Raw genomic sequence first — 10521 nt, forward strand, 5'->3', positions numbered from 1 at the left:
GCAATCTACAATTTGTACTTGGGTGGGACTGGAACACACAACCTTTAAACTCCATCTCATGCTCAACTGGACATCCAACATGCTATCAATTTTACCATCCAACCCTTTGGGCTCTGTTTATTGTGTGAAATGCTGCAATGTCAACTAACCTTTAGATAAGAGGTACAAGTACCAGAATGGAGATTATCATGTCTTCAAACCCTGGAGATACTAAAGGATAACTCTGGTGGGACTCGAACCCACAACCTTTGAATTACATCTCAACTTTTTAACTAGGAGTCCAATGCGCTATCCATTGCGCCACAGAGCCTGTTGAAGACTGTGTTTGACCATTAAATCATAAAGTTTATTGTACAACAGACAGTACAGACACTACAGGTTCCTGTGTGGACAGGATAGGTCGTCTGTGAGGATTTCTATATGGACAGAAAACAATATTTGTGTCCACACAGACTTGGAAAAAAAAATCAACAACGGACTCGGATTAAATATTTGGCATGTCTTCAAACCCTGAAGTTACTAAAGGACGACTCTGATGGGACTTGAACCCACAACCTTTGAATTACATCTCAACTTTTTAACTAGGAGTCCAATGCGCTATCCATTGCGCCACAGAGCCTGTTGAAGACTGTGTTTGACCATTAAATCATAAAGTTTATTGTACAACAGACAGTACAGACACTACAGGTTCCTGTGTGGACAGGATAGGTCGTCTGTGAGGATTTCTATGTGGACAGACAACAATATTTGTGTCTACACAGACTAGGAAAAAAACAACAACAACGGACTGGGATTAAATATTTGGCAATCTACAATTGTTATTTGGGTGGGACTGGAACACACAACCTTTAAACTCCATCTCATGCTCAACTGGACATCCAACATGCTATCAATTTTACTATCCAACCCTTTGGGCTCTGTTTATTGTGTGAAATGCTGCAATGCCAATTAACCTTTAGATAAGAGGTACAAGTACCAGAATGGAGATTATCATGTCTTCAAACCCTGGAGTTACTAAAGGACGACTCTGGTGGGACTCGAACCCACAACCTTTGAATTACATCTCAAGTGCTCAACTGGAACCTTTGAATTACATCTCAAGTGCTCAACTAGAAGTCCAATGCGCTATCCATTGCGCCACAGAGCCTGTTGAAGACTGTGTTTGACCATTAAATCATAAAGTTTATTGTACAACAGACAGTACAGACACTACAGGTTCCTGTGTGGACAGGATAGGTCGTCTGTGAGGATTTCTATGTGGACAGAAAACAATATTTGTGTCCACACAGACTCGGAAAAAAAAATCAACAACGGACTGGGATTAAATATTTGGCAATCTACAATTGTTATTTGGGTGGGACTGGAACACACAACCTTTAAACTCCATCTCATGCTCAACTGGACATCCAACATGCTATCAATTTTACCATCCAACCCTTTGGGCTCTGTTTATTGTGTGAAATGCTGCAATGCCAATTAACCTTTAGATAAGAGGTACAAGTACCAGAATGGAGATTATCATGTCGACTAACCCTGAAGTTACTAAAGGACGACTCTGATGGGACTTGAACCCACAACCTTTGAATTACATCTCAACTTTTTAACTAGGAGTCCAATGCGCTATCCATTGCGCCACAGAGCCTGTTGAAGACTGTGTTTGACCATTAAATCATAAAGTTTATTGTACAACAGACAGTACACACACTACAGGTTCCTGTGTGGACAGGATAGGTCGTCTGTGAGGATTTCTATATGGACAGAAAACAATATTTGTGTCCACACAGACTTGGAAAAAAAAATCAACAACGGACTCGGATTAAATATTTGGCATGTCTTCAAACCCTGAAGTTACTAAAGGACGACTCTGATGGGACTCGAACCCACAACCTTTGAATTACATCTCAACTTTTTAACTAGGAGTCCAATGCGCTATCCATTGCGCCACAGAGCCTGTTGAAGACTGTGTTTGACCATTAAATCATAAAGTTTATTGTACAACAGACAGTACAGACACTACAGGTTCCTGTGTGGACAGGATAGGTCGTCTGTGAGGATTTCTATGTGGACAGACAACAATATTTGTGTCCACACAGACTAGGAAAAAAACAAAAACAACGGACTGGGATTAAATATTTGGCAATCTACAATTGTTATTTGGGTGGGACTGGAACACACAACCTTTAAACTCCATCTCATGCTCAACTGGACATCCAACATGCTATCAATTTTACTATCCAACCCTTTGGGCTCTGTTTATTGTGTGAAATGCTGCAATGCCAATTAACCTTTAGATAAGAGGTACAAGTACCAGAATGGAGATTATCATGTCTTCAAACCCTGAAGTTACTAAAGGACGACTCTGGTGGGACTCGAACCCACAACCTTTGAATTACATCTCAAGTGCTCAACTGGAACCTTTGAATTACATCTCAAGTGCTCAACTAGAAGTCCAATGCGCTATCCATTGCGCCACAGGGCCTGTTGAAGACTGTATTTGACCATTAAATCATAAAGTTTATTGTACAACAGACAGTACAGACACTACAGGTTCCTGTGTGGACAGGATAGGTCGTCTGTGAGGATTTCTATGTGGACAGAAAACAATATTTGTGTCCACACAGACTTGGAAAAAAAAATCAACAACGGACTGGGATTAAATATTTGGCAATCTACAATTGTTATTTGGGTGGGACTGGAACACACAACCTTTAAACTCCATCTCATGCTCAACTGGACATCCAACATGCTATCAATTTTACCATCCAACCCTTTGGGCTCTGTTTATTGTGTGAAATGCTGCAATGCCAATTAACCTTTAGATAAGAGGTACAAGTACCAGAATGGAGATTATCATGTCGACTAACCCTGAAGTTACTAAAGGTCGACTCTGATGGGACTCGAACCCACAACCTTTGAATTACATCTCAACTTTTTAACTAGAAGTCCAATGCGCTATCCATTGCGCCACAGAGCCTGTTGAAGACTGAGTTTGACCATTACATCATAATGTTTATTGTACAACAAACAGTACAGACACTACAGGTTCCTGTGTGGACAGCATAGGTCATCTGTGAGGATTTCTATGTGGACAGAAAACAATATTTGTGTCCACACAGACTTGGAAAAAAAATCAACAACGGACTGGGATTAAATATTTGGCAATCTACAATTGTTATTTGGGTGGGACTGGAACACACCACCTTTAAACTCCATCTCATGCTCAACTGGACATCCAACATGCTATCAATTTTACCATCCAACCCTTTGGGCTCTGTTTATTGTGTGAAATGCTGCAATGTCAACTAACCTTTAGATAAGAGGTACAAGTACCAGAATGGAGATTATCATGTCTTCAAACCCTGGAGTTACTAAAAGACGACTCTGGTGGGACTCGAACCCACAACCTTTGAATTACATCTCAAGTGCTCAACTGGAACCTTTGAATTACATCTCAAGTGCTCAACTAGAAGTCCAATGCGCTATCCATTGCGCCACAGAGCCTGTTGAAGACTGTGTTTGACCATTAAATCATAAAGTTTATTGTACAACAGACAGTACAGACACTACAGGTTCCTGTGTGGACAGGATAGGTCGTCTGTGAGGATTTCTATGTGGACAGACAACAATATTTGTGTCTACACAGACTAGGAAAAAAACAACAACAACGGACTGGGATTAAATATTTGGCAATCTACAATTGTTATTTGGGTGGGACTGGAACACACAACCTTTAAACTCCATCTCATGCTCAACTGGACATCCAACATGCTATCAATTTTACTATCCAACCCTTTGGGCTCTGTTTATTGTGTGAAATGCTGCAATGCCAATTAACCTTTAGATAAGAGGTACAAGTACCAGAATGGAGATTATCATGTCTTCAAACCCTGGAGTTACTAAAGGACGACTCTGGTGGGACTCGAACCCACAACCTTTGAATTACATCTCAAGTGCTCAACTGGAACCTTTGAATTACATCTCAAGTGCTCAACTAGAAGTCCAATGCGCTATCCATTGCGCCACAGAGCCTGTTGAAGACTGTGTTTGACCATTAAATCATAAAGTTTATTGTACAACAGACAGTACAGACACTACAGGTTCCTGTGTGGACAGGATAGGTCGTCTGTGAGGATTTCTATGTGGACAGAAAACAATATTTGTGTCCACACAGACTTGGAAAAAAAAATCAACAACGGACTGGGATTAAATGTTTGGCAATCTACAATTGTTATTTGGGTGGGACTGGAACACACAACCTTTAAACTCCATCTCATGCTCAACTGGACATCCAACATGCTATCAATTTTACCATCCAACCCTTTGGGCTCTGTTTATTGTGTGAAATGCTGCAATGCCAATTAACCTTTAGATAAGAGGTACAAGTACCAGAATGGAGATTATCATGTCGACTAACCCTGAAGTTACTAAAGGACGACTCTGATGGGACTTGAACCCACAACCTTTGAATTACATCTCAACTTTTTAACTAGGAGTCCAATGCGCTATCCATTGCGCCACAGAGCCTGTTGAAGACTGTGTTTGACCATTAAATCATAAAGTTTATTGTACAACAGACAGTACAGACACTACAGGTTCCTGTGTGGACAGGATAGGTCGTCTGTGAGGATTTCTATATGGACAGAAAACAATATTTGTGTCCACACAGACTTGGAAAAAAAAATCAACAACGGACTCGGATTAAATATTTGGCATGTCTTCAAACCCTGAACTTACTAAAGGATGACTCTGATGGGACTCGAACCCACAACCTTTGAATTACATCTCAAGTTTTTAACTAGGAGTCCAATGCGCTATCCATTGCGCCACAGAGCCTGTTGAAGACTGTGTTTGACCATTAAATCATAAAGTTTATTGTACAACAGACAGTACAGACACTACAGGTTCCTGTGTGGACAGGATAGGTCATCTGTGAGGATTTCTATGTGGACAGAAAACAATATTTGTGTCCACACAGACTTGGAAAAAAAAATCAACAACGGACTGGGATTAAATATTTGGCAATCTACAATTTGTACTTGGGTGGGACTGGAACACACAACCTTTAAACTCCATCTCATGCTCAACTGGACATCCAACATGCTATCAATTTTACCATCCAACCCTTTGGGCTCTGTTTATTGTGTGAAATGCTGCAATGTCAACTAACCTTTAGATAAGAGGTACAAGTACCAGAATGGAGATTATCATGTCTTCAAACCCTGGAGATACTAAAGGATAACTCTGGTGGGACTCGAACCCACAACCTTTGAATTACATCTCAACTTTTTAACTAGGAGTCCAATGCGCTATCCATTGCGCCACAGAGCCTGTTGAAGACTGTGTTTGACCATTAAATCATAAAGTTTATTGTACAACAGACAGTACAGACACTACAGGTTCCTGTGTGGACAGGATAGGTCGTCTGTGAGGATTTCTATATGGACAGAAAACAATATTTGTGTCCACACAGACTTGGAAAAAAAAATCAACAACGGACTCGGATTAAATATTTGGCATGTCTTCAAACCCTGAAGTTACTAAAGGACGACTCTGATGGGACTTGAACCCACAACCTTTGAATTACATCTCAACTTTTTAACTAGGAGTCCAATGCGCTATCCATTGCGCCACAGAGCCTGTTGAAGACTGTGTTTGACCATTAAATCATAAAGTTTATTGTACAACAGACAGTACAGACACTACAGGTTCCTGTGTGGACAGGATAGGTCGTCTGTGAGGATTTCTATGTGGACAGACAACAATATTTGTGTCTACACAGACTAGGAAAAAAACAACAACAACGGACTGGGATTAAATATTTGGCAATCTACAATTGTTATTTGGGTGGGACTGGAACACACAACCTTTAAACTCCATCTCATGCTCAACTGGACATCCAACATGCTATCAATTTTACTATCCAACCCTTTGGGCTCTGTTTATTGTGTGAAATGCTGCAATGCCAATTAACCTTTAGATAAGAGGTACAAGTACCAGAATGGAGATTATCATGTCTTCAAACCCTGGAGTTACTAAAGGACGACTCTGGTGGGACTCGAACCCACAACCTTTGAATTACATCTCAAGTGCTCAACTGGAACCTTTGAATTACATCTCAAGTGCTCAACTAGAAGTCCAATGCGCTATCCATTGCGCCACAGAGCCTGTTGAAGACTGTGTTTGACCATTAAATCATAAAGTTTATTGTACAACAGACAGTACAGACACTACAGGTTCCTGTGTGGACAGGATAGGTCGTCTGTGAGGATTTCTATGTGGACAGAAAACAATATTTGTGTCCACACAGACTTGGAAAAAAAAATCAACAACGGACTGGGATTAAATGTTTGGCAATCTACAATTGTTATTTGGGTGGGACTGGAACACACAACCTTTAAACTCCATCTCATGCTCAACTGGACATCCAACATGCTATCAATTTTACCATCCAACCCTTTGGGCTCTGTTTATTGTGTGAAATGCTGCAATGCCAATTAACCTTTAGATAAGAGGTACAAGTACCAGAATGGAGATTATCATGTCGACTAACCCTGAAGTTACTAAAGGACGACTCTGATGGGACTTGAACCCACAACCTTTGAATTACATCTCAACTTTTTAACTAGGAGTCCAATGCGCTATCCATTGCGCCACAGAGCCTGTTGAAGACTGTGTTTGACCATTAAATCATAAAGTTTATTGTACAACAGACAGTACAGACACTACAGGTTCCTGTGTGGACAGGATAGGTCGTCTGTGAGGATTTCTATATGGACAGAAAACAATATTTGTGTCCACACAGACTTGGAAAAAAAAATCAACAACGGACTCGGATTAAATATTTGGCATGTCTTCAAACCCTGAACTTACTAAAGGATGACTCTGATGGGACTCGAACCCACAACCTTTGAATTACATCTCAAGTTTTTAACTAGGAGTCCAATGCGCTATCCATTGCGCCACAGAGCCTGTTGAAGACTGTGTTTGACCATTAAATCATAAAGTTTATTGTACAACAGACAGTACAGACACTACAGGTTCCTGTGTGGACAGGATAGGTCATCTGTGAGGATTTCTATGTGGACAGAAAACAATATTTGTGTCCACACAGACTTGGAAAAAAAAATCAACAACGGACTGGGATTAAATATTTGGCAATCTACAATTTGTACTTGGGTGGGACTGGAACACACAACCTTTAAACTCCATCTCATGCTCAACTGGACATCCAACATGCTATCAATTTTACCATCCAACCCTTTGGGCTCTGTTTATTGTGTGAAATGCTGCAATGTCAACTAACCTTTAGATAAGAGGTACAAGTACCAGAATGGAGATTATCATGTCTTCAAACCCTGGAGATACTAAAGGATAACTCTGGTGGGACTCGAACCCACAACCTTTGAATTACATCTCAACTTTTTAACTAGGAGTCCAATGCGCTATCCATTGCGCCACAGAGCCTGTTGAAGACTGTGTTTGACCATTAAATCATAAAGTTTATTGTACAACAGACAGTACAGACACTACAGGTTCCTGTGTGGACAGGATAGGTCGTCTGTGAGGATTTCTATATGGACAGAAAACAATATTTGTGTCCACACAGACTTGGAAAAAAAAATCAACAACGGACTCGGATTAAATATTTGGCATGTCTTCAAACCCTGAAGTTACTAAAGGACGACTCTGATGGGACTTGAACCCACAACCTTTGAATTACATCTCAACTTTTTAACTAGGAGTCCAATGCGCTATCCATTGCGCCACAGAGCCTGTTGAAGACTGTGTTTGACCATTAAATCATAAAGTTTATTGTACAACAGACAGTACAGACACTACAGGGGCCTGTACTACGAAGCGGGATTTGGGTTTAGCGAGGTAACTTCAGGTTTAACCCTGGGTTTTCAGGACTACGACGGTGGTTCACTTCTTACCGGGGCACATCGCCATGGTAACTTATGCTGAACAGCTAACCTGCTCCGGAGCAGGTTATGTTCGAGATACAGATCGCCGGGTATAAAAGCACCGCCCACTGACCAATCAGCTCTCTTGGAAAATGACATGCCCTTTCGAAGAGAATCCAGTGGAGCTTTGTGCGCGGATCGTGAGAGGATCCCTCCGAAGAGAACGCGTATTCAGGGACCACCAAAACCCCTTTGCTTTCCCTGATGAGTACTGAACGATCCAAAAAAAAAAAGGAAAAAAAGAAAAAAGAGGTGGAGGAGAAAATAAAAAATAAATCAATCAATGAATAAATAAAACAAATCATCACCCAAAATCCGATGTACAGTCAATCCAAAACTAATACCAATTAAATAAATAAATCAAGAAGAAATCAAAAAGAAGATGCATTTGTAAGGGGATAGGAAAAAAGGGATTTTCAATTTCGTCCCTCGAACATTCTGAGAAGTCACTTTAAAATACTAAATACCCCCCTCCTGAAAAAATAAAAAATAAAATAAAATAAATAAATAAACCCAATTCTTTGGTACAGCATCAGCACAAGTTATCGGCCAACAACAATAGTTATAGAACCAATATATACAGACTGTCTCAGAAAATTAGAATATTGTGATTTTCTGTAATGCAAACACAAAAACAAAAAATGTCATACATTCTGGATTCATTACAAATCAACTGAAATATTGCAAGCCTTTTATTATTTTAATATTGCTGATCATGGTTTACAGTTTAAGATTAAGATTCCCAGAATATTCAAATATATGTTTATATCTCTATGAATTTACGCATTTATACAGTCAGCGATCTTTTGCCAGCTGTCTTTCCTGCATTTTGCAGCTGCAACTGTGTTGCTTTTTGCCTGTATTCTATGCCTATACTCATCATATTTCCGTAAAATTATTGTTTGCTCTTCGCTACTGAAGTAAGCGGCTCTGACAGCGGACTTCTCCATGCTTGCGATTGGTCATGCGCTGAAAACACTGCCCCTTTTATGTGCACGCGCTCATATCCAGATTGGAGAAACCTGGGTTGATATACCGAGTTGATAACCGCCGTCGTGTGACCGCTTAGCGTGATTGCAATTGTCCCGCTTAGTGAATCTGGATAAGGAAAAGATATCCTGGATATGTTGAACTTGCTTCGTAGTACAGGCCCCAGGTTCCTGTGTGGACAGGATAGGTCATCTGTGAGGATTTCTATGTGGACAGAAAACAATATTTGTGTCCACACAGACTTGGAAAAAAAAATCAACAACGGACTGGGATTAAATATTTGGCAATCTACAATTTGTACTTGGGTGGGACTGGAACACACAACCTTTAAACTCCATCTCATGCTCAACTGGACATCCAACATGCTATCAATTTTACCAATCCAACCCTTTGGGCTCTGTTTATTGTGTGAAATGCTGCAATGTAAATTAACCTTTAGATAAGAGGTACAAGTACCAGAATGGAGATTATCATGTGTTCAAACCCTGAAGTTACTAAAAGACGACTCTGGTGGGACTCGAACCCACAACCTTTGAATTACATCTCAAGTGCTCAACTGGAACCTTTGAATTACATCTCAAGTGCTCAACTAGAAGTCCAATGCGCTATCCATTGCGCCACAGAGCCTGTTGAAGACTGTGTTTGACCATTAAATCATAAAGTTTATTGTACAACAGACAGTACAGACACTACAGGTTCCTGTGTGGACAGGATAGGTCATCTGTGAGGATTTCTATGTGGACAGACAACAATATTTGTGTCCACACAGACTTGGAAAAAAAAATCAACAACGGACTGGGATTAAATATTTGGCAATCTACAATTGTTATTTGGGTGGGACTGGAACACACAACCTTTAAACTCCATCTCATGCTCAACTGGACATCCAACATGCTATCAATTTTACCATCCAACCCTTTGGGCTCTGTTTATTGTGTGAAATGCTGCAATGCCAATTAACCTTTAGATAAGAGGTACAAGTACCAGAATGGAGATTATCATGTCTTCAAACCCTGAAGTTACTAAAGGACGACTCTGGTGGGACTCGAACCCACAACCTTTGAATTACATCTCAAGTGCTCAACTAGAACCTTTGAATTAAATCTCAAGTGCTCAACTAGAAGTCCAATGCGCTATCCATTGCGCCACAGAGCCTGTTGAAGACTGTGTTTGACCATTAAATCATAAAGTTTATTGTACAACAGACAGTACAGACACTACAGGTTCCTGTGTGGACAGGATAGGTCGTCTGTGAGGATTTCTATGTGGACAGAAAACAATATTTGTGTCCACACAGACTTGGAAAAAAAAATCAACAACGGACTGGGATTAAATATTTGGCAATCTACAATTGTTATTTGGGTGGGACTGGAACACACAACCTTTAAACTCCATCTCATGCTCAACTGGACATCCAACATGCTATCAATTTTACCATCCAACCCTTTGGGCTCTGTTTATTGTGTGAAATGCTGCAATGCCAATTAACCTTTAGATAAGAGGTACAAGTACCAGAATGGAGATTATCATGTCTTCAAACCCTGAAGTTACTAAAGGATAACTCTGA

The 10521-nt window shown here is 40.3% G+C and overlaps 1 protein-coding gene and 21 non-coding genes across 25 annotated transcripts in view; all 22 read right to left on the reverse strand.

Moving 5' to 3' along the window:
- The window catches only part of LOC133452554 (ATP-dependent 6-phosphofructokinase, platelet type-like), a 78154-nt gene that overhangs the window by 34187 nt on the left and 33446 nt on the right, over nucleotides 1-10521 (reverse strand). The window lies entirely within an intron of this gene.
- Nucleotides 219-310, reverse strand: trnar-ccu (transfer RNA arginine (anticodon CCU)). The gene is given in 2 exon segments: nucleotides 219-254; nucleotides 274-310. It is a non-coding gene; the product is annotated as a tRNA-Arg (tRNA).
- On the reverse strand, nucleotides 528-619 carry trnar-ccu (transfer RNA arginine (anticodon CCU)). Its single transcript is given in 2 exon segments — nucleotides 528-563; nucleotides 583-619. It is a non-coding gene; the product is annotated as a tRNA-Arg (tRNA).
- On the reverse strand, nucleotides 1023-1147 carry trnar-ucu (transfer RNA arginine (anticodon UCU)). The gene is made up of 2 exons: nucleotides 1111-1147; nucleotides 1023-1058 (listed from the first exon to the last, which is right to left on the reverse strand). It is a non-coding gene; the product is annotated as a tRNA-Arg (tRNA).
- On the reverse strand, nucleotides 1551-1642 carry trnar-ccu (transfer RNA arginine (anticodon CCU)). Its single transcript is given in 2 exon segments — nucleotides 1551-1586; nucleotides 1606-1642. It is a non-coding gene; the product is annotated as a tRNA-Arg (tRNA).
- On the reverse strand, nucleotides 1860-1951 carry trnar-ccu (transfer RNA arginine (anticodon CCU)). The gene is given in 2 exon segments: nucleotides 1860-1895; nucleotides 1915-1951. It is a non-coding gene; the product is annotated as a tRNA-Arg (tRNA).
- On the reverse strand, nucleotides 2355-2479 carry trnar-ucu (transfer RNA arginine (anticodon UCU)). The gene is made up of 2 exons: nucleotides 2443-2479; nucleotides 2355-2390 (listed from the first exon to the last, which is right to left on the reverse strand). It is a non-coding gene; the product is annotated as a tRNA-Arg (tRNA).
- Nucleotides 2883-2974, reverse strand: trnar-ucu (transfer RNA arginine (anticodon UCU)). Its single transcript is given in 2 exon segments — nucleotides 2883-2918; nucleotides 2938-2974. It is a non-coding gene; the product is annotated as a tRNA-Arg (tRNA).
- Nucleotides 3377-3501, reverse strand: trnar-ucu (transfer RNA arginine (anticodon UCU)). Its single transcript has 2 exons — nucleotides 3465-3501; nucleotides 3377-3412 (listed from the first exon to the last, which is right to left on the reverse strand). It is a non-coding gene; the product is annotated as a tRNA-Arg (tRNA).
- On the reverse strand, nucleotides 3905-4029 carry trnar-ucu (transfer RNA arginine (anticodon UCU)). Its single transcript has 2 exons — nucleotides 3993-4029; nucleotides 3905-3940 (listed from the first exon to the last, which is right to left on the reverse strand). It is a non-coding gene; the product is annotated as a tRNA-Arg (tRNA).
- Nucleotides 4433-4524, reverse strand: trnar-ccu (transfer RNA arginine (anticodon CCU)). Its single transcript is given in 2 exon segments — nucleotides 4433-4468; nucleotides 4488-4524. It is a non-coding gene; the product is annotated as a tRNA-Arg (tRNA).
- trnar-ccu (transfer RNA arginine (anticodon CCU)) lies at nucleotides 4742-4833 on the reverse strand. The gene is given in 2 exon segments: nucleotides 4742-4777; nucleotides 4797-4833. It is a non-coding gene; the product is annotated as a tRNA-Arg (tRNA).
- Nucleotides 5237-5328, reverse strand: trnar-ccu (transfer RNA arginine (anticodon CCU)). Its single transcript is given in 2 exon segments — nucleotides 5237-5272; nucleotides 5292-5328. It is a non-coding gene; the product is annotated as a tRNA-Arg (tRNA).
- On the reverse strand, nucleotides 5546-5637 carry trnar-ccu (transfer RNA arginine (anticodon CCU)). Its single transcript is given in 2 exon segments — nucleotides 5546-5581; nucleotides 5601-5637. It is a non-coding gene; the product is annotated as a tRNA-Arg (tRNA).
- On the reverse strand, nucleotides 6041-6165 carry trnar-ucu (transfer RNA arginine (anticodon UCU)). The gene is made up of 2 exons: nucleotides 6129-6165; nucleotides 6041-6076 (listed from the first exon to the last, which is right to left on the reverse strand). It is a non-coding gene; the product is annotated as a tRNA-Arg (tRNA).
- trnar-ccu (transfer RNA arginine (anticodon CCU)) lies at nucleotides 6569-6660 on the reverse strand. The gene is given in 2 exon segments: nucleotides 6569-6604; nucleotides 6624-6660. It is a non-coding gene; the product is annotated as a tRNA-Arg (tRNA).
- Nucleotides 6878-6969, reverse strand: trnar-ccu (transfer RNA arginine (anticodon CCU)). The gene is given in 2 exon segments: nucleotides 6878-6913; nucleotides 6933-6969. It is a non-coding gene; the product is annotated as a tRNA-Arg (tRNA).
- On the reverse strand, nucleotides 7373-7464 carry trnar-ccu (transfer RNA arginine (anticodon CCU)). The gene is given in 2 exon segments: nucleotides 7373-7408; nucleotides 7428-7464. It is a non-coding gene; the product is annotated as a tRNA-Arg (tRNA).
- Nucleotides 7682-7773, reverse strand: trnar-ccu (transfer RNA arginine (anticodon CCU)). The gene is given in 2 exon segments: nucleotides 7682-7717; nucleotides 7737-7773. It is a non-coding gene; the product is annotated as a tRNA-Arg (tRNA).
- On the reverse strand, nucleotides 9457-9581 carry trnar-ucu (transfer RNA arginine (anticodon UCU)). The gene is made up of 2 exons: nucleotides 9545-9581; nucleotides 9457-9492 (listed from the first exon to the last, which is right to left on the reverse strand). It is a non-coding gene; the product is annotated as a tRNA-Arg (tRNA).
- On the reverse strand, nucleotides 9985-10109 carry trnar-ucu (transfer RNA arginine (anticodon UCU)). Its single transcript has 2 exons — nucleotides 10073-10109; nucleotides 9985-10020 (listed from the first exon to the last, which is right to left on the reverse strand). It is a non-coding gene; the product is annotated as a tRNA-Arg (tRNA).
- trnar-ccu (transfer RNA arginine (anticodon CCU)) overlaps nucleotides 10513-10521 on the reverse strand; it is a 92-nt gene continuing 83 nt past the window's right edge. The window contains exon 2 of the tRNA in view: nucleotides 10513-10521. This exon is cut by the window's right edge and continues 27 nt beyond it. This is a non-coding gene — a tRNA (tRNA-Arg).

This window comes from Cololabis saira, chromosome 10, assembly GCF_033807715.1.
Source record: "Cololabis saira isolate AMF1-May2022 chromosome 10, fColSai1.1, whole genome shotgun sequence".
In the NCBI taxonomy this organism is placed as follows: domain Eukaryota; kingdom Metazoa; phylum Chordata; class Actinopteri; order Beloniformes; family Belonidae; genus Cololabis; species Cololabis saira.